The sequence below is a fragment of the Physella acuta genome, unplaced genomic scaffold (assembly GCF_028476545.2).
Source record: "Physella acuta isolate Inbredline_101_S28 unplaced genomic scaffold, ASM2847654v3 ptg000511l, whole genome shotgun sequence".
Classification (NCBI taxonomy): Eukaryota; Metazoa; Mollusca; class Gastropoda; family Physidae; genus Physella; species Physella acuta.
This window is the reverse complement of record NW_026732030.1, coordinates 716265-738756: the sequence shown is the minus strand read 5'-3', so window position 1 is coordinate 738756 and position 22492 is coordinate 716265.

Sequence of the window (22492 nt, the reverse complement as noted above, 5' to 3'; positions counted from 1 at the left end):
CCTTCAACTCGCTGCACCCGATGTGGAGGTCCACGGCCCTGTCACTCCGGAGCAAAATTGGGATTTTCAACACAAATGTTAAGGCGGTGCTACTCTATGGCTCGGAGACCTGGAGGGTTACGAAGACAAATACTGATAGGCTACAGGCGTTCATAAACAAATGTCTACGACATATACTCAAAATAAGATGGCCAGACAAAATATCAAACAATGACCTGTGGCAAATTTTAAAGCAACAGCCAATAGAGAAAGATATTAAGGCCCGAAAATGGGGATGGATCGGACACACGTTAAGAAAAGAAAAAGAAAACATCGCAAAACATGCATTGGACTGGAATCCCCAGGGGAAAAGGAGGGTGGGCCGGCCAAAGAAAACATGGAAGAGAACGGTTGAGGAAGAGGCAAAAACAGCTGGGCTCTCATGGGCACAGATTAGAGGAGCAGCCCAAAACCGAGTCCGCTGGAGATGTGTGGTTGCAGCCCTTTGCTCCCCAGGGGCCATAAAGGAGTGATGATGATGATGAAGCGAAGCTGGGCAGCATGCCTAGTTTAAAGATATTTGGCAATGGTAATGCACATGCATTACATTAAGAGTTAAATATTTCCAGGCGGTTAAATTTGTCCAAGGAGCTGTGACACCAAGTTTTGCTAAAATATTTGTAAAAAATTGTTTTTGGACACAAATACCCACATAGATATGGAGGTAAGCAATTTACTGGAAAACAGCACAGACACTGAAGTTCTAGCAAGAGCGGTTTTGGAGGTAGCATGCAAACAGGTATCTGTATCTTGTTGCATCTTATTAAATTATTATTAAGTAGGCATAGCAACTGCTGCCTGTTAAGGAGATGTTTATTTACTGTTTCAGACTTCTGCCAGAGTTGGATGGAGACCCTACCTTATTTTACCATACCATAAATGCATTTGGCAAAAAGTTTTTTTTTTATGTTTTGTCATTAATTTCATATTTTTTATCTAGGTGAAAGTGACATAAAACATGTATATGGCTTGTGCTAAGAGCCAACAGCTAGCTGCCAGGCATGACAGACTGTACCACTTACTAGAAAAATATATAGGTTCCTGTGAACAAGGTATGGTTAATTTTTTTATTGATATTTTATTAAATATAAAACTATTTAAAGATATTTGGCAATGGTAATGCACATGCATTACATTAAGAGTTAAATATTTCCAGGCGGTTAAATTTGTCCAAGGAGCTGTGACACCAAGTTTTGCTAAAATATTTGTAAAAAATTGTTTTTGGACACAAATACCCACATAGATATGGAGGTAAGCAATTTACTGGAAAACAGCACAGACACTGAAGTTCTAGCAAGAGCAGTTTTGGAGGTAGCATGCAAACAGGTATCTGTATCTTGTTGCATCTTATTAAATTATTATTAAGTAGGCATAGCAACTGCTGCCTGGAATGCTTTGTATTAATAAAAGGTTGTGACTGTGTAACGAAGTACATAAGGATAAGACTATTTAGTTCGTTTCAATGATAATTATGTTGCAATTTTATAATGGTTTGAATAAAAAGCTTAAGATAATTGGTACACATGGATTATTACATGATAATTATGTTGCAATTTTATAATGGTTTGAATAAAAAGCTTAAGATAATTGGTACACATGGATTATTACATTAAGCCTCTCTATAAAAGCAGTGTGTAAGAAACAAAATAAAGTGTAATGAAAGTTTTAACAATGTATAATAAAAGTTGAGTGGAATATTTTAAAATTTTCCTTTTTGGAAAATGTATTCATTCTTGGGGAAAGTTATCAAGTTTTCAATGGAATTGCTGAATGTTTAGAGTTCAACTGACTTGACAAGAAAGAATATAAATAATATAATACATGAATGTTTTGTTTTTAAAGAAGAAATTGCCAAGAATGCAACTATAAAATAAACTAGGGATCTAATATAGCAAATCAAACTTTTTTTGACAAAATCTAGTACAATTACACCACATTAGGAGAAACTGTTGAATGTTAATTGCCATTTCATCAAGCAGAAGTTAAGGCAAAAGATAAGTCAATCTTGTGCTCCCTTGCAGTTGCCTTCAATGTTTATCCAAAATTGGGGAGAGGGGGTGTGGTATTAACGGCTGATTAGAAGTGACTTGCATGCCATTTAGATTTTATTAAATTTATTTAATCAGATTTCAAAATTCACACTGTGGTTCATTCCCACACAATGGTTAGTGAGGTTAATGTTAGCATACCTGCCATGTTGCATTAAAATATTTATTTCATTTTCTTAACATTTGAGGACTAGCCTGACCATTGCAAGTCAGAGTGTAGTTATATAAGCCAGCAAGTTTTCTCAAGGGTTAGATCAGCCTGTCATTTAAGGTACAGAATGTGATCACGACCCTAACTGAGAAACTTTTAAGACTGTCAATTGATTGCATAATCCATACAGGATTAAGAAAAACCTAATGCAACATTAGACTAGGATGGCAAAAAATTTATTGTTTAACAACAGGCCGCCACTTTTAAGAAAAATTTAATCTCAAACATTTACTATTGGTCTACCATAAAGGCAAAGATAATGAAATGGGGGTATGCACTAAAAATTTATATTTAAAATGGTCATATAATAGGCTATCTGGTCTAAGACAGATTTGCAAAAAGGCATTTAAAAATGTAATGTTGGTTGAAAGGTTCATTTGCAACTGAAGGGTGCATGGTATGAAGTCACTGAAAGATTGAGATTTTCTACAGAATATGCCAAGCTAAAAATAATGGATAAAAATGAATAATTGAAAGACTGAATCGAATAGTTAGAAAGTTTTTTAAACAATCAATGAAATAGAAGAATGATTTAACAGCTGTATACACAAGATGGCAATAAGAGAAAGAGTTAACTCCTGTAACAATAAAGATTAAATTAATATCAGGTAGAGAACTAAACAGTAAACCTTAAAAGATTTTAAATACACTTATATCCTACATTTTCAATGGGTGTTAAAGTACATATACTACTGAAAGAATGACTGAATACCAAAAAGGTTGAATACCTAAAAGGAAGGCAAATAAGTATTAAATCGGTAAAAATACTAAAAGAGAAATTAAGCAGATTATGCTAATAGCTAATTAAATAGTTCAGTAAAAGCATATGAATGAAGGATTTCTACTAGAAAGTAAAAAATATCACTTCACTCAAGAAAATCCATACGATTCAATATGCAACAAACATGAAGATAAAACGGGTTTAAACAAATCTAAATCGAAAGTTGAGGGGTAAGACTTTATAATTGGCTATGCCAAGGAGTGAATTAAATAGCCGTGTTTGTATGTTTGAAGCTATTTAATGTATTTAGTAATTTGTAGGAAAAGAAGCATGTAATGATGACCATGTGTACCCCAAAATTACAGAGAAAATTTTTTTTAGAAATAGGGGCTTACAAGTATTAAATAACTGGGAGTCTAATTCATTCATTTAGGCATTTAAAAATATATTTATTAAAATGGGAATTGTAGTTAGCCTTTTATCTCATCCACTTTACTAAGATTTGATTTATATAGATGTTTTTTAATAATTTTCTTGAAATGTGGGTACAAAAATTAAGTGTTATTGGTAAACTTTCTATACATTTAGTGAAGAAAAGGTTGGCTTGTCATCTATCTGGAACATTGAGCTTTCTGGTCAATTTTAAGCTAGTCTCTCCCATTGTATGCTGTGAAGTGAATGTAGGGTGTTGTGGGTATGAGAGTATCGTCAAAGGAAAGATTTAGCATTAATAAATAATGTGACATTGTGATGCTGATGCATGTGGTGTTTTATGGATAAAAGTTTTAGTCTGTCTTTGTCATGTAGTGTTAGTTGAAGGAAGTTATCTCTTTACCACTGAGTGCCGTCTTTAATTGAATGTGACTAAATTGAAGATGTTTTCCTATTGTCTAGTTAGGGTGTGAGTGCAGTCTTTGAATGACAGTGTTTAGGTGTTCTCTTATTTTCTTCCTAGAGTGTAGGAGTTTAGTAGGATCATGAGTTGAAGATATTGCATATCTGGAAGAAAGACATCTATGTATAAAAGTGGCTGTGTTGCTTATGTGTGGAATAAAAATGGAATGAACATTACATTAGCTGTTTTGTTAGTTATTTATCCAAATTACTGTGTTGTTGACATCATATTTCAGAACAAATTTAGAAGTGGCTGTCTCTAAGTAGTATTAAAGGCCAATGAAGAAAACACCTCAACCTCTCACTACTGAGATTGAACTACAACTCATTTTTAACACTGACCACCCACAGATATCTCCTCAAGATCATTCTTTTGGTCTGTATTCTTCCTTATACACCCTAGTCATACACTATTTCAATAGAATAGAATTCCATTGGTATAATTGCGCACGAAAGTTGTATAAAATGATCAAATTTATAGGGTTTTTTGAGAGAGAAAAAGCAAAATCACACAATTTGATAGATTTAGAGAATAAAAATCTCGGACCTTTGGGTGAAATTTCATCTACCCGACTGAAACAAAGTTATCGTGTTCACATACAAAGACAGAAATAAGTTCATTAGGCAAGTTGAATTACCTCCCCTAACCCACTTTTTAAGGTTTTTTTCAACACTATCTTAGCACTGATGCTAAAAATAGCATTAGCGCTATAACATAGGGGTAACGCTGTTTGGCATCTGCTACACAAGATAGATTGTTGAATAACCGAAAAGCTGATATAAAAGTTATTGTGACAGGATGCGATTTACATGAAAGCTGACCTCGATTTTAAAAAGACAGCTATATTCGTGTGAAATATCAGTATTTATAATGAAACTTCAAATATTTTGAAAACTGCAGTTCAGCCGCCCATTTATCTTTTAAATTGTATCTTCAGAATTTCTGCTCCGTTTCTCATTTTGGCGCAGGTTCAACGGTGCAACAACAACCTCCCCCCCCTATTCGGCAGATCTAAATAGTATTCAGGGTCCTTGATGCCTCAAAGGCAGGGTTTCCATACAAAAAATGCCATTTTCTCACAATGGTAAGAAACATAGCAAGGCATCTTGAAACTAAGACAAAGATTAAAAAATGGAATCCCACTGTAGGATGGCAATGCTTAACATCAAGGTAGTTAATAAATGATTTGAAGACCTGGGGAAGCTGTTAGCTGAACAAAACCTTACATTGAAGAGTCATAAACCAATTACAGAGGTTGTTCAGAAGGGAGTTAGTTTCAGCTCATGTGACAGGTCTAACATACAATGTTTGACACTATCAATGCTGTTGACAACTTAAAATCATCTATAGAAGAAATTGTTTGTTATTACTAAGACAGACATGCCTACCCCTGTCAGCCAAAAGTAGGAACAGTTATGCCTAAAAAGAGGAATTTGAAGCCAAAAAGAGGAACACACGCACAGACGCAACTTTACTAAGTCAAAAATAAAAATAATTAATTAAAAATTACTCTAATGACTCTAATGACATTAGTAGGCTTCTAGTCCTATATAACTAGTCTCTAGGATACATTTAAATACTGCTTAACGTCAGCTTACATTTTTAGAGGACCAATGGACATACTGAAAAAGCTTTTCTACAGGCAAAACATAGATAACAATGTACGTACCGCAAATGAAACTGTAGTCAATACAAGAGACAATATAATAAAGGCTTGTCAAGAAGCTAAGCTAACACTCCAAGAGAAAGGGGATATTGCTAGACACAGAATCAACCAACACAGCAAGCTAAGACAGTTCCACGTAGGTGAACAAGTTAGAGTGCTGTTGCCATCTAAACAGAACAAGCTACAGCTGGCATGGCAGGGACCGTTTCCTATCACTCGTAAAACAACAGATGTTGACTACGAGATAGAAATGAAAGGGAAAAAGAAAATCTTCCATGTCAATTTTTTAAGTCCATTTACTATCCGGTCAGACAAGAACCGGCGATAATCAACTGTGCCATAATAGCCGATCAAGAGAACAACACAGACACTCACAACCCAATTTACATATTTCCTACAGAACGTGAGTCATGGAAAGATATAAAAATAGGTAACCTACCTACGCAAGCAAAACAACAAGTCATGACAATATTAAAAAAATTTAAAGATGTATTATCATCTAAGCCAGGAAAAATTGAGACCATATCACATGACAAAGCTGTTACAAGATAAACCAATTAAATTGGCTCCCTATAACATTCCGTTACATCACAGGGAACATGTTCAACAAGAAATCAACGAATTATTGGAGTCTGGAATAATCAGTTTTTCGGAGTCCCCGTATGCGGCACCAATAGTGTTAGTTAAAAAGAAAGATGGTAGAATTAGACTATGCATAGACTACAGACAATCTTAACAAGATCACCATACCTGACGCAGAACCGATGCCCAACCCAGAAGAACTGTTCTACAGATTAAGCCTGGCCAAGTATTTTACGAAATTGGATCTATCAAGGTGGTATTGGCAAATACCAATCAAGGAGGAGGTTAGACATTTAATGACATTCATAACTCCTTTTGGTTTGTTTCAGTGGAATTACATGAGCTTTAGCTTGATGAATGCACCAGCGACGTTTAACATCTCGATGATATATGTTTGTTCCATGCAACCTGGGATGAACACATTAAAGCATTTGAGTCACTGCTACAGTTATTGAAGATACACGGCCTTACAGCAAGACCCAGCAAAATAGAAGTAGGCATGAAAGAAATACAATTTCTAGGCCAATCGATATCACATGGACAGCAACAACCTATTCAAGACACAGTTAACAGAATTTTACAACTGCAAGTTCCTAAAACTATAAAGGAGGTCAGGAGTCTAATAGGACTATGTAGTTATTACAGAAAATTTATTCACAACTTTGCCATGATTATAGAACTATTAACAAATCTAACAAGAACAGGCAAGGACCAGATCAGTACCGGGAAAAACAGGAAGTTAGTATGGACTGAGTTGTATGATGAAGCCTCGGCCCAGATTAAGGCCGCTTTCGCATCTGAACCGATTTTAAAGCTACCGGACACAGGAAAACCATTCACGTTGGCTACAGATGCCGCATCAATTGGTATTGGTGCATGTTTAATGCAGGAATTTGAGGGGAATTTACATCAAGTCCTGATAAACTTTTTGATCCTCCTGTTAATATAGAGCTAATTGTTGACCTACAAATATTTAGAAACACATTTATTAAGTAAATGACTGTACTTAAGTGATTGTATAGTTTAACTGGTCTGAGTATGGACAAATTACCATTGGCAGTTGAATATATTTTTAAAAAGTATACTTTTCTAAGTAGGCAGGCAAGCAGAAATCCTACAGTATTAAAAGAATTTCTTGAGTCTTATTTTCTTTCCATTTAACTCCAGTAAGCAGCCCTACATTTACTAATTCTATTTTAATTCAATCCAAGTCTAGTGATTTAAAGCGTAAAAAGTATGATACTTTGCGTAGTGAAAGTTTCAAGTTATCGCCATCATTGTTAACCGGAAAATTTTAGAGAAAAAAACTTCAACAGCTAGAGGAACCATGTTGTTAACTTGACCTTATTGATAAAAATATTAAGATTAAATTTAAAAAGAAATTAGCTCAGGTAAGAAACAGTGTATCTTTTCAGAAGTTTCCCTTAAAGAAAGTCCAAAACAAAAATAATGTATTAATAAGTAAGTTCAAACATTTAAGAGTTGATTTTCAAAAAGCACAGCAAGATTCTTTTAGATTAATAGAACAATGGACAGGGGTGGGGGAAGTGATGGTCAAAGATTTCAACTTAAAATCTTTACAAATGTTTATTCAAATGATACATGCAAATGTGGTATTGCACTTATGTGTTATTGTAAAGTTTCTGCTGTGAATGTTTCTAATTGTTATTCATATTGTTTCTAAAAATATGTTTCACTATGTCCTGAAAGATTTTCCTTCTACTCTAACTTGTATTAATATGCTAAGGAGGAGTATGTAATAAGTAATTTTTAAGAAGCTGAGGCTTGTTATACAATCAAATGCATGTACATTACATAGTGATGAGACATCTAGACAACACAAGAAGATTATTGGTCATCAATTAACTTTAGATTCCCATGAATCATACTATCTTGGCTTTACATCAGTAGCTTCAGAAGATGCTAATACTCTTTTAGATGTAGCCAGAAATTGTTTTAAAAATTTAGCTGTTATGATTGATTGAATGAAAATACATGTAATGAAACTTATAAAATGTAATGCAACTTATAAACAATTGCTAAAAATAACTAGTTTTATGTCTGATATGGCAGCAACAATGAAATCTTCTGATAAAAATGTGAAAAAAATTTTATTTTGTAATGCTCATTTTTTATTAGGAATTTCACTCTTGTGAAGTGGCAATTAAATCTGTAGAGTTAAATATAAAACTAAGTAGTTTAGGGAGGGATCAAGACAATAGGTTTAAATCATATGCTGCTGTAGCAGAGACTTTTACAAATACAATAATTAGAATCAATTGTGATGCTTTGGGACAAAGGGTGGATCAAAAGAATGAGTGTAGGGTAGAATGGGTTATATTGTAAATGGACCTTGGTGTCATGGCTGGATATATAGAATTAGACTAGACTAGTAGAGGTTACTGAGGACAGTATGAACTTGACGGTAGACGATTTGATGCGAGAGTATTGTGCGCATGTTTAATAAAATATTTGTGGCATGAGTGTGACGTGAGCATGACGCAACAATGTTACCGATAATGTGGGACGCAGCAGTGAAGGCAGTTGGAGGTAAGCCATAGTAGAAGACGGACTTATTTTGATATTGTGTAATAGATCTATAAATGTGTGATTATACAGTTAAAGTTATTTCATGAACGAAGTTGTTAATATCATTAATTAGTGTCTGCGGAAAAATAAGTGTTCCCATCCTCCTTCACTAGTTTAATAGTTGCAGTGATAATAATGGCAGTATTCAGAATATAGATTATATATGTAACTAGTAACTTATTTGGTTGTCATAGAGGTCAAGACTGAACTAAGTTAGAAATGACGCAATAGTTGGTATCGAAATAGAATGGTTTGACATTGTTGACAACACCGGATGCACATCTGCGTGTGACTGTGTGTGCATATAAGCGCGAGGTTTTTGGGTATGAGGAAAGAGACAGACAGAAGATGTAGAGCGAGACAGATGTATGCAGAAACGTAGAAATTGAAGAAGTGAGCTGAGAGACAGAAGATGTGAGATACAAGTGTTAGTAGATTGAGGTACCGGGTGATACAGTGTGTGGGCCTGTGACAGTGGAGGTCTCTTGAGATTCACCTAATTATCTGAACTGTGATTATTCATGAAGAAATAAAGTGAAGTAATATTGAACCTGCGGGCAGAGTGTGCTTCTTTATATAAGGTGGGTGAATCGGTACCAAATGAGGTGTCCTTGGCCTAGAGGTGGGATTTCCTAAGCCGTTGACGAATACCTACAGACAGGAGGCTGTACACGCCTCTGTCGCATTTGGGTGCCGCGAGGAAGGGGTCGCACAAGACCTAACAAAGAACGACACACGTGCTGCTAGACCAGATCGTGTAGACCACATCCTTTATTCAACAACGTATAGACTACATTTTTCTTTAAATTTATATTTTATAGCAATAATGTAGCTATTTCATGCATTATTGAGCTTGAGACTCTTCAGTAATTATGGCGCTAAGACGGATCTTGATACTTTTCACCATGGAAAAGTGGAGCTAGTTTTTCCAGGAATTTGAGGGGCCTGGTTGCTTTAAAGACATGGTCTTAAAGGCGACGGTTGTTCGTAGTATTGGTATATCGTATAGACAACATCGTTTGGGCAGTCAAGTATAGTGCAGTAACGTATAGTGCAGTAACGTATAGGACAGTAACGTAGAGTGCAGTAACGTATAGCTGCTACTACTCCTTGGTCACATATATAACGCATACATACTTAATCCCCCCATCACACTAGGTGTATTGAATGGGTTTGAGAGTATGTGTGTAGTCAAATTTGTATTAATAAAAGATGTTGAATGTGATAATGCAAGGAAGCTACAAAGTGTCATGTTGGATTTAAAGGTAATGTGACGTGGCCTAGATGTTCATAGCGAAAGCGTGTAGGCACGGAGAGATTGGGTGTGAGAGTTGCCTCCCCTGACAAGTGTGTGAACTCTAATGTGTAAGGAGTGTGTGGTATCGTCAACTTAGGGTAGCATGTAGTCAGTGTTTTCGTGAATGTTCACTGTTTCTCTGTTGTATTTGGAAAATTATATTGGATTACTACATTTGAACTGTGTTTTAAATTGTGTCATACCTTGTTCCACTATGAAATGGAAAGCTAAGCATAACAGTAATGTTTTGATGACTGTTGGGGTAGCTTTATTTTATTTAAAACTTTCAGGCCCACATTAAGATATTGTAAATATCTGTGAAATAAAATAGGCCTACTTTGATTTTCATAAATATGTAAAATGTATGATTGACTTTTTAGGAAGTCAGTGTGAATGATGCTTATCCATTGTTAGATGCTGATTTTAAATCTTTTCAATATGTCTTTACTTCATCTCACCATGAGTCAGAAGTTTAGGACTCTGTACATTGCTATATTTATCAGTGTGATGAATCTTCACTTAATAAAATTTTAACTAAATTTTGTCATGAAGCTTTTTTTGTTTCAAAAAGACAGCATAATGATTTTCTTAATGAAGGTTATTTAACAAATTTAAATCAAAAAGATAATAGCAACTTAAGACATTGTTAACTCTCTAATTTGTTAGGAGATAGTGCTTTTGGGGAATTAGATTTTGATAGTAATAAGAGAAGGCATATATCTTTACACTATAGATCACCCACACACTGTATTAAAAAAAAAAGGCTGTGAAATTTATGGGGGGGGGAACAAATAGTAGTCAACAAAGTAGTTTATTTAGTGAGGCCAGAAAGTTATCTAGAACATCAAAGATAGTGAGTAGAGAAGCGGAACAGCAGGTTAGGCATAAGGTTACGCAAAAATTCTTACTCAACCAGGATAAAAAAATATCGCAAGAACTGAAGTTAATCAATAAAAATTCCTAGCTCTGAGAGAAGGTAATAAAACATGGTGGGCCTTGTCAAACATCAAAGGATGTTGATCAACTTTTGAACAGATTATACAACAAAAACAAATCTAAAGCTATTATTAGGGAAGTGTTTAAAAATTAGTTTTAGGTAGAAAATGTTAGCAATTTGGAGATTTAGATTTTATGACTACGCAGCTGAAGTCTGAATTACAAAAACAGTTTATAATTTATTGTTTTTAATTCAACTCCTATTTTTTTTAATAGTCACATAATTTATATTTATGTTTGAAATAATTTTTAATTAAATTAAATTTGCCTGTTCACTTTCTGTGAACATACCTTACTGTAGTAATACATATTGACTATACTTTGCTGTGAATTGATTTTATTTACTAAATTATTCCAGCTTGTTTCCTGCATACTTTGTATTTTTTTTTTTTAAATGTTAATTTTTCAAAAGTTATCAATTTGCTGTGATAAGGAACCGTATTGATTAATTTTATTGTTTATGTTTATTGCTTCAGTTGTACATTTTATATGCTATATATGCTATAAAATGGTATAAAATGTTTTGAGATATCTTGATAAATTAATTTTGTATGATTTTTTTAAAATGTATGAAATTTCTAGTTTTTTTACATTAGCCTGCTAAAGTAATTCTTGTTAAATAGGTATTGACTTTCACTTTTGCCTTATAAGTTAACTTTAAAATGCTTTGAAAAACCTTTCATATGACACTTGTTATTGTGGATCAATTAGTTGATTTTTAATGCTTTTTTATAAATGACTGTAAATTGACTTTTTGTCTACCATTCAAGTTTTTGTTGAAATTATGTTTCGGCTCATTTTTATGCGAATAAATGATAGATTTTCATCTTTTATTTTATTATGAAAATTTCATTTTGAATACCTATTTTAAGGGTGTAAACTGGTGGACACACCCACTAGATCATACCATGGGTTATGAGTCAGGGGGGATAATTTACACCTTATTTCCCTGCGGCCCCAGTAACTGTTGTTATTTTTAAGCTCTGGGGTGAGCAATGTTTCCCCTGTTTTCCCCCATGTCATGCGATTTCTGGGATTCTGGGTAGTTGCTAATGTGTCAACTGGCATTCAAACTCCAGGCTGCAGGTGATCAGGATAGTTGCTAACATGGCCATTAAATAACTAGTTGTATATAGACCTAATGAAAGTATTGTGATTTTATAATACTTGTGGCTATATTTATCCTACTAGTGTCGCATGTTGCGGACTAGGTATGTGAAGTTAAGTATATTTATAATACTTGTTGGCAGTATAATATTGTTATACTTGCCATAACTTTGTACTGTATTAAACATGGGTTTAACAGCATACACAGGGAGTTTTTGTAAATTAACTACGCAGATCTGCTGCATGGATCTTAGTGGATTCTGTGGATTACAAACTGGAACTGTGGTGTACCAAGTCAAGGAGATCTTTGTGATTTATTCTTATTTTACTATGCTTCTTTAAACCTTTTCTAAATTTTTGCTCATATTAAATTTGCTTTTATTAATTTTACTGTGATTAAATCTTATCTATCAGGTGGTTTGAAGAGAACACATTGAGGGTACAAATTTAAATAACAGTGGAGAAAAATAAAATGGCCCTTGGCAGGAGGGAAAGTAAATGATGCAGGTCTTAAGTCTATTAGATCAAAACAAGAAAACTATGTTTAAATATATTGATCATTTTCTTAGTGAGCAACAAAGTCAAAGAGCAAGTCAAAGCCAAAATTTGACTCTTAACCACAAATGAAAAACTACTGGTGTCTTTGTCTCTAAACAAACATATGTTAAGAACTATTAGAGTAAACTGTAACACATAAAAGGGGTTACCAGGTAGGGGGGATAATTTACAGGTTATTTAGTTGCGACCCCAGTGGGATATCAACTGTTATTTTTATGCTCTTTGTTGAGCAATGTTTGCCCGTTTCCCCCTCGTGACCTCTGGGACTCCGGGTAGTTGCGACTGTGTCCACAGCATTCAAACCCCAAGGCTGCAGATGACCAGGAGTTGTTGACATGGGCATTAAATAACAAGTTGTATAAAGACCGATTGAAGGTATTGTGATTTCATAATACTTGTGGTTATATTATCCTACTAGTGTCACATGTTGTGGACTAGATATGTGAAATAAAGTATATTTATAATACTTGTTAGCAGTAGATTGTTATACTGGCCGTAACTTTTTACTAGTTTGGTAAGCCTCTGCACCCATGTATTTGATATGGCCTACACGTGGTTGTGTTTTCAAAGTGTAATCTATTTTTGTTTACATTGTTTTAGGGCTACAAGTACTTGTACTTGATATACCTATCTATGTACTAGCAATTGTACTTTTTCTGTGCAACGATGTGATTGCTACAAATAAGCAAGAAGCATCGTAGGTATTGTTATCTATCAGGGTCAGCCGTAAACACTACACTTCAGTGGATGATCATTACACCATATCCTCACTGAGGTAGTGTTACTGAACTCTTGAAGGAAGTTCCACACAAAGACACTTGAAAGCAGCAGATAAATCTAGAAAATGCAATAATTGGTCAGCGTCTGACTTCTTAAAATTCATTGTTGCATGCGACTTTTTATAATCTCCTTATTGTCTCACTTGGTCTTCAGCATGAGCATAGTTTTTTTATGTTAAAACTAATGAAAACTACCTCACCTCTGCTGTTCGATCTATCCACCTTGTCAATTGAAGCAAAATTATTAAAGGGGTGTTGATTTTGACAAAGTTAATAATTTTGCAAGTTTAAAACTCAAAAAGGCTAAATTTTAATTAAGTAATATGTTCAAATATCCAAAGTTTTAACAAATGTTAAACCTCAAAAACTTGATGTTTTTTTTTTTATGGCAATCAGATTAGATTAAAATTAGATTTAGCTAAATTAGAACCATCTAACAGGGATACAAGTACTGAGTGTTAACCAGAATATCTGTTGATGAGCTGGATTGGTATTTACCATGCCAGTTATCTCCTTACAGAGAAGTGCCTCACTTTACATATGCATTTGTCTATGGTGCAAACCCAAAGGGTCTAATGGACATTATGATGTCTTTACTTATGAATGATTGATTAAACCCTGGAATTCAGTCGAAATACAAACAGGTAATAAATTTGAGACAGCAAATCATCAAATTATGTAAGGCAGCTAGGCCATTATATAGATCAAGAATGAACAAAGGTAGGAAGTTAAGGAAGTTTGAAGTTGGTGATCAGGTTGGGGTATTACTACCATCAACGGACAATATACTAAACCGTTTCAATATGAGACTCTGATTTAGAGATACTTGAAGATACAGTCACAATAAATTGTGTTAAGATTAACAAGGACAATGATAAAGATGATACATACAAATTCAGACCATACCCTCCAATAATGAGTCTTACTTAGACATAAAACTAAACCTTATACCTTTCAGAATACAGGTCCTATCTGCAGTCCCCAGTAAGACCTGAATAAATGAAGTTCATAGCCTTATTAGGTTATATAACTACTAATGAAATTTTTTTAACCCAACTATGCCACCATCATGGAACCGTTAGCTAATTTAACAAAACCAACTAAGGGACCCAGCAAGCGTAAAATCAACTGGAATGAAAGTAGTGACAAAGCATTAAACTTGATAAAACAAGCTTTTATGACAAAGCCAATTTTAACTTTAAGTCTATCAGACGTTAAGTCATTTATTTTAACAACAGATGCCTCTTCAGTTGGAAACTACAGAAACTTGGCGACCAAACTCTACCAGTGCAATACATAAGCAGAAAACTGACACCATATGAGAAGAACTACGTCATTAGCAAAGATCAGAGAGCTGTTCTGGCCGAAGATGCGGGATGACTTATCCCTACTGCAAAATATGCATGAACTGCCAATTTGCTGGGAAGCCTAACCAAAATATCCCAAAGGCCCCGTTACACCCAGTTCCAGTGTTGGAAGAACCATTCGACTAAGTCATCATAAATTGCGTCGGCCCTTTGCCAAAAACAAAGGCGGTTAACGAGTTGTTACCATTATATGCTCGAGCACATGTTTCCCTGAAGCATTCCCTCTGAGGAACATAAAGGCAAAGACTCTTTGCCATGACAAGATTCTTTACTACATTCGGTCTACCCAGAATCGTTCAAAAAGACCAAGGTAGTAACTTTACCAGCCATCACTTCCAGGAGGCGTTAGCAAAGCTAAGCATCACTCATGTCACAAGCTCAGCTTATCAGCCACAATCTCAAGGTGCACTTGAAAGATTTCACCAGACCCTGAAGACTATGCTGAGAACCTTCGTTAGAAGTAACGCCAAGTGAGATGAAACAGTTCCATGGGTTATCTTCGCCGCTAGAGACTGTGTTCAAGAATCTCTAGGGTACTCACCCTTTCAGCTCGTGTTCGGTCATTCTGTCCGTGGTCCTCTGAAACTTATCCAAGACCGTTGGACAGAAGCCCGAACCCATCCAGTGGAGAACTTTGGTGATTTACACATCCGTTTGAAAGCAGTATGTGAATTAGCTCGTAAAAACTTAAGGAATGCCCAAGAGGTAATGAAAGAACGCTACGACAAGATCAGTCAAAATTGAACATTCAGTCCAGGCAAGAAACTCCTCATTCTCATGCCAGCCATTAACAATCCGGGTGTTACTTTAGATAAATTAGTAGTAGTAGTAGAAGCACGTAACATAATGATTTCTTTACCCCTGGGTGTGCAGACATCGGGTAGTCGAGTGCTAACTCGAGGACTTCTTGATGATATGGTGGAAGTACCCTAAGAGTGCTTACCAATAGTTTGGGCAATCAGGAAAAAGTACTGGCCCCCATTTTAAGTTACAGGCAGACCACGCACCCATACAAGCATTGAAAACAAAATTAGCGGCACCCACAATTGGGAAAATAGAAGTTTTGTGACCTATCGAACCAACAAACCTCCCTTAGAGTTGAGTGTTGTTTAAAAATTATCGAATAGGATCATGGAGGAACCAGTAAATTTGGTAAATATGTATAGCCTGGGCTGAAGCAATGGATAGGAGGGAGAGATGTTGGACAAGTGGGTGAAGAGAAGATATAATGAGATTGGAGAAAGGAGGGATAGATGGAGCAGGAGGGAAAGAGAAAAATGGAAACAGGAATTAAGATAAAGAATGAGAAAAGGAAAATGGAACACACAAAAAATGAAGGTGGAACAAGAAAAAATGAAGATAGAACAAGAGAAAATGGAAGCATGAGCGAGAATAGAAGTAGAAAAAATAAAGGCGGAAGCAGCAATCAAACTAGAAAGGATGAAGCAGGAGCAGGAAATTGAAAAAGAAAAGCGGGAGTTCGAACTCTTACACAAATTTAGATTGCCATCAGATGCTGTAATTAAATTACAGCAGAATGAGATACCTTTGCATGACAGGGATGAGGTCCAAAAGGAAATTAAAGAACTATTAGAAAAGCCCAGAACCACAGCCAATCAACTAGCAGTATGCAGGTACTGCAAGAAGCCTGGCCACTTCATAAAAAACTGTTATCTGCGGCGACAAGACAACAGAGGTTGTGCGCACATCAGCACATAATGCTTTCCCCCTTCAGGCATCAAGTTCAAAGGTGAACACTACTCTTCGGGATGACACTACCCCTAAGTGTCCACAGGAAAGGAAGAAGTTTCCACCACCTAAGTACAGTCATCGTTTGACTATCCACTCCACCAACCAGTTACTTCAGAGGCAACAAATTTCGGGGTACCAAGAAAGGTTGGCTTCTCATTGTTCCTGGCAGATGCTGTTATTAGTAACCCTGGTGATCCGTCATCCAAGCGGAACAAAGTTGTCTTGAAAGACTCGATGGACATTGCACCGGAAACTAACACTGGGAATGTTACCATTATTCAAGGAGTGGGGGCAGAACCCACTGTAATCCCTCTGCATAAATTTAACCTGTCTCATCAGCTTGTCCAAGGAGAGGTCATCCTAGGGGTAATCGACTGTATCCCTGTCCCAGGAGTGCACCCGCTCCTAGGTAATGACTTAATATGGAAGCAAAGTCTACCCTCAGAAAGTCCAGAACCTGTTGTCTACAGCTCCCGATGAAGAAAATTAACTGTGTTCTGCATGTGTAGTAACACGAAGTAAAGCCAAGCGGTTAGCTGATGCAGTCCCTGATCCACTCAAATCATCGTTATCGAGGAAACCAGTTCCCAATCCGGAACCTCTGCCAGTAGAGTTACCTCTGAAAATACCACATGACGTCACAGTGAAGACACAGAACTGTCAGTTGGCCAGGGAGCCCAATCAAACTATCCCCAAGGCCCCGTTGTATCCTACTCCTGTGTTGAAAGAACCATATGACAAGGTTACTCAAAAGCGAACCATTCAATCCTGGCGAGAAAGTCCTTGTTCTCGTGCCTAACATTAACGATGCATTATCTTTAAGGTACTGCTAGATTGAATGATTTGAACTATGTCATCAACACTCCAGACCGGAGGAAGAAACAGATATATCATGTTAACTCATTAAAAAAGTACAATGATTATAGTACTGATTCTCTTTCCACAGATAAGGTTATTTTACAAATAGGTGTGTCTAATAAATCTGATGATGTTATCCATGACAAGCTGAAACGCTTAAAGTTCCTCATTTTTAGTTAGCTCATTTAGATGACAAGTTTGTACATCTGTCCACTGATGATAGTCAAATATTGTCACAATTTATTAATACATTTCCCAACATTTTTGGGGATATTCCTAAAGAAGCAAATGTTCCCCCTCACAATGTTGATGTAGGTGATGCTAAAGCTGTAAAACAACATCCCTACAGAGTAAACCCAGAAAAGGCAGTTATCATGAAGAACGAAATTGATTACATGTTAGACAATGATATAATAGAACCCAGCTTTAGTAATTTGGAGTTCCCCTTGCCTTTTGGTCCCAAAAGGCGGGACCAAAAGGCGATAGCTCTTTCAGATTTGTTACTGACTTTCGAAAAGTCAATGCACTTACTAAATCTGACTACCCATTACCTAGAATAGAGGATGTGATTGATAAAATCAGTCAATCAAGAGTTATTTCCAAAATTGACTTGTTGTCAGGGTATTGGCAAATTCCTTTGTCAGAGAGGGCAAAAGATATTTCTGCATTTGTTACCCCAAATGGGTTTTACGGGTATAAAGGCATGCTGTTTGGTATGGGGAACACTGGGCAAACGTTCCAATGTGTCATAAACTGTTATTGCAGATATTAACAAAAGTGATGCTTACATTGATGATATTGTAGTGTATTCAGATTCCTTTGAAGAGCACATTGTCCAGTTGACTATTGTCAGATATTAATTTCACTGTTAATCTACATAGAAGTGACTTTTGTAAAAGTTCTATTACTTATCTAGGTTATCAGGTGGGTACTAACCAGGTTAGACCCATTCAAGCTAAGGTTGAAGCTATTGTGAAAATGCCTCCTCCCAAAAATTGTAAGGAAATTAAAAGATTCCTGGGGATGGCAGGTTATTACAGGTGTTTTTGTAAGAATTTTTCAGCGGTTGCTGAACCATTAACTGCTTTGTTAAAGAAAGGTGTTGATTTTGTATGGTCAAATGAGTGTCAGAATTCTTTTTTAGACATTAAATCCTTTTTGTCTAATGCACCTGTCATGGCTGCACCAGAATTTAATAAGCCTTTCAAACTGGCTATTGATGCAAGTGACTCAGCCATTGGCTCTGTCTTATTTCAGGAAGATGACCAAGGTATTGACTACCCAATTGCTTTTTTTTCTAGAAAACTGAATGACAATCAGAAAAATTACTCCACCATTGAAAAGGAAGCATTAGCATTAGTATTGTCCTTGCAACATTTCGAGGTTTATGTTACTTCCTCAATAAATCCAGTCATGGTATTCTCTGATCATGACCCTCTTAAATTCACCACTAAATTAGGACAAAAGAACAACAGGTTTTTAAGATGGTGTTTGTATTTCCAAAACTTCAATTTGATTATATCCCATTTTAAAGGTACTGATAATAATATTGTGGCTGACTGTTTATCAAGAATGTAACCCTTGTTATTGATGTCCACATTGATCATGTGAAATTTTTGTTGGTTTGTTGTGACCATTTTCAAGTTTTTATTTGGGTGATATGCCGTCTCATGAATGTAAATGGTCTGCAATTTGTAGATTTTTGAAAATGTCATATTTCGTTGAAAAAGCTTGTTATTTTCAAGGAAACTTTTTTTGAAAGTGGTTTTTCATTGTATGTATTCTTCAACTCGTAAGTTGGGTCTTGCATTATTTGTATATTTATATTTTACATAGAATCTAGAGTTTATTATTTGGACTTGTATACATTTTAAAAGGTTGTAAATTGATTAAAAGTGTTATTAGTTACAGGAGTTGTTAGTGTTTTTCCCCTAGACGTTAGATACGAGTTCACTGAGAGTTTTAGTTGTCTGGTACTCTTTTAATTTTGTAAGTCATCAGTTTATAACCATCCAAAAGAATTCGGTACGTGCACTATCTTTACCAGTGGTAGAGTAGCGCCGTAATAGGTTCATTATATTATTGTAATATTTCATTCAGGAATTGCTTGTAGTGTATAGATTTAGTGTACAGTAGTGAATCAGGATTGTAGTTTACCTGGCTGAAACTACTTGTTCAAAAGGAACAAAAATGAGTGCCAGCAAACAAAGAGGCTGCGTGAATTGGGACTAAAGTCTAGACTGTAAGGGTGAGGAGTTAGAAACATGGGTGAGTGAACAATTAAGGTTGCTGAAAAAATTATCCTCTATTTACACTGAATTGGAAACTTCTAAATTATATATATTGATCTAGATCTAGCATGAGTTAGATTTTGGAGACCTTGTCTGACTAGTTGCCTTATTTTGTAGATTCAACTAACTGTAAAGAACATCTTCTGTGCTTGAAGGCTTGAATGTGGTAGGCCTAAATATAGTCTTAGGCTCAGACTGCAGATCTAGATAGTTAAATTACAGGCTGAGGAGCAAACGAAACTAGATGAAGCAAGGATCATAACGCGGGTTGAAGAACAATAAAAGATGGAATAAGTAATGTATAAATAATGTAGCGTAGTTAACAAAAGAGGTACTACATTAGATTAAGTCTAATACATTAGGTTAGAGAGACTGTTAGATAATGATAACCAATTAGTAGTGACATGTTTTCCCCTAGGAATAATTTCTTTCCAGTGGAACTGATGCCATTGTTAGGCAAAACAGAATGTTGGATTATTGATGTAATTAATAAAGCTAATGTGTTTAGCTTGAAGGGAGAGGGGGGTAATGTTATGATGTATGTTTCACTAGGCAAATTGGTACGCATGAATGCTGGTGCGAAGCTATAATATTGAACAAGTGAAAGTGTGACGCAGTACGCAAAAAGTGACATTTTAATGTGAGTTCGTTGTTGCCGGGGAAGAAGCTTCAATTAGTTTTGTTCTTGTTGTGTTAGGGGGATGTTGTAATGTGATCCAGTCTAGTATTGTTTATTCAAGTCGTCCGATGTATATATTATAGTGCAATAAATAGAAATAGTAAACAAGGTAGTCCTGTCGAATCATTTATAAACGTTAATGTCGTGTTTCAAGATGAACGATTGAATGGCATAGCTGCGGGACATATAGAACCCAGCCAGGCATCACAATGTAACAGACAATAGGGATCGTGATAGTACAGGACTGGGAATATTGGATAAGCTCCCGAAATTTGAGGAAAGTAGGGACAATCTTGATTCGTTCATTCGCAGGTTTGAAACCGTTGCTAGGTCCACTAATGTCCCTGGATCCCAATGGGGCACCCAACTCCTCTTACTAATTGGGGGTAGGGGGCTGTATGCCTGCCAGAGTCTGACTGAACAACAGATGAAAGAATTTAAAATATTAAAACAGGCTCTGCTACAACATTAAGACAGCTTTTGATAAGTGGTTAGAATTATCCAGGCTTGAGCTGACTGTGCAAAACTTGAAAGAATTTATCCTGGTTATGAAAGTACTACTTGGAAGTATTGTTGATAAGCAGGGTGGGACAGAAGCAGACATAAATAAGGACGGGCAAGGCAAGAGCAGTCTTCAACAAACTAAAAAATGTTTGGGGTTCTGGAGATTTAACCCTTGGAATACACATCCGGATCTTCAACACACTAGTAAAACCTGTTTTACTCTATGGAGCCGAGACATGGAGAATAAGTGCTATAAATAAGAAGAAAATACAATCATTTCAAATCAACTGCCAGTTGAAGTAGAGATCCTCCAGAGAAAATGGAAATGGATTGGCCACACACTCAGGAAGCCTGTATCCAGCTTAAGACAGGCCCTCAACTGGAATCCACAAGGCAGGAGGAGGAGAGGCAGACCAAGAAAGACCTGGAGACGTAACCTGGAAGAAGACACCAAGAAGATTGGATACACCTGGGGACAGTTGGAGAGACTAGCCCTGGACAGAGACGCCTGGAAAGCTCTTGTCAGCTGCCTATGTCTCAGTATGGACGACAGGCAGGCAAACATGACATGACATGAATAAAGTACTAACATCTGTGTGCAAAGGTGTGTTTAGTTATCTACAAGAATGAAAACCAAGAACCCTTGATACTGTGACAGACCTATGTCAGAAATACCAGGCGGCTCACTCTGACAGACCGATTAGGAGAATGCAGGACTATAAAATATCTTATCTGCACAAGCTCAGGATATTAACCACAACAGATGGTCTTTTGGGGCCTAACATAAATATACCAGGACAGAGATATTCTTCCCGATTTAGACAGTCAGGACACACAACTATAAGTTGCAGAAATAGGGAGGCAAACATTGACAGGACCATTCATTGTTTTGGGTGTCAAGGTTTTGGTCACTTTAAGAGAGACTGTCAAGTGGGAAGGGTGGTATGTCCTCCAGGGGTATTAATCACCTTATTAGTGGTAGATGACTATCATTGTTTCTAAACAGTAGTACTAGATTGGGTACTATACAGTGCTGGGTAGGGGATAGAATTGTTAAGTGATACTGGGGCAAATGTTTGCAAGAAACCTATGAAATTTTAAGTATGAAATAAGCAATGGGATATCATATGCTTCCAACCTTGAGACTACTTGTCAACAGAAACTGATCTCAAGGTGTCATACGCTGCTAATGTAATGCCAAGAAATAAATTTGAAATCGAAATTGTGTTATACGTAAATGAGACATGAATGCTATTCTGGGTACAATGAAATAACCCAGATGGAATACAGACAAATGATAGCAGGAGCTCTCATTTAGGGATAACATGAAAGAAACATCACCTCAAGACATGTTCTTTGCAACAAGAAGTTCCCTTCAACCCCACAAGCTGAACACCAGTTGGTAACTCAAAGAAAGAAAAACGCAGGAGGTATGCACAATGTGAAAGAGAAGAGAATGAGAACAGAACAAACAATATAATGTTGCCATATTCATGTATGTTACATAACTTCACATAACTGCTTCCAGAAGCTCCACTTGTATATACCTATAC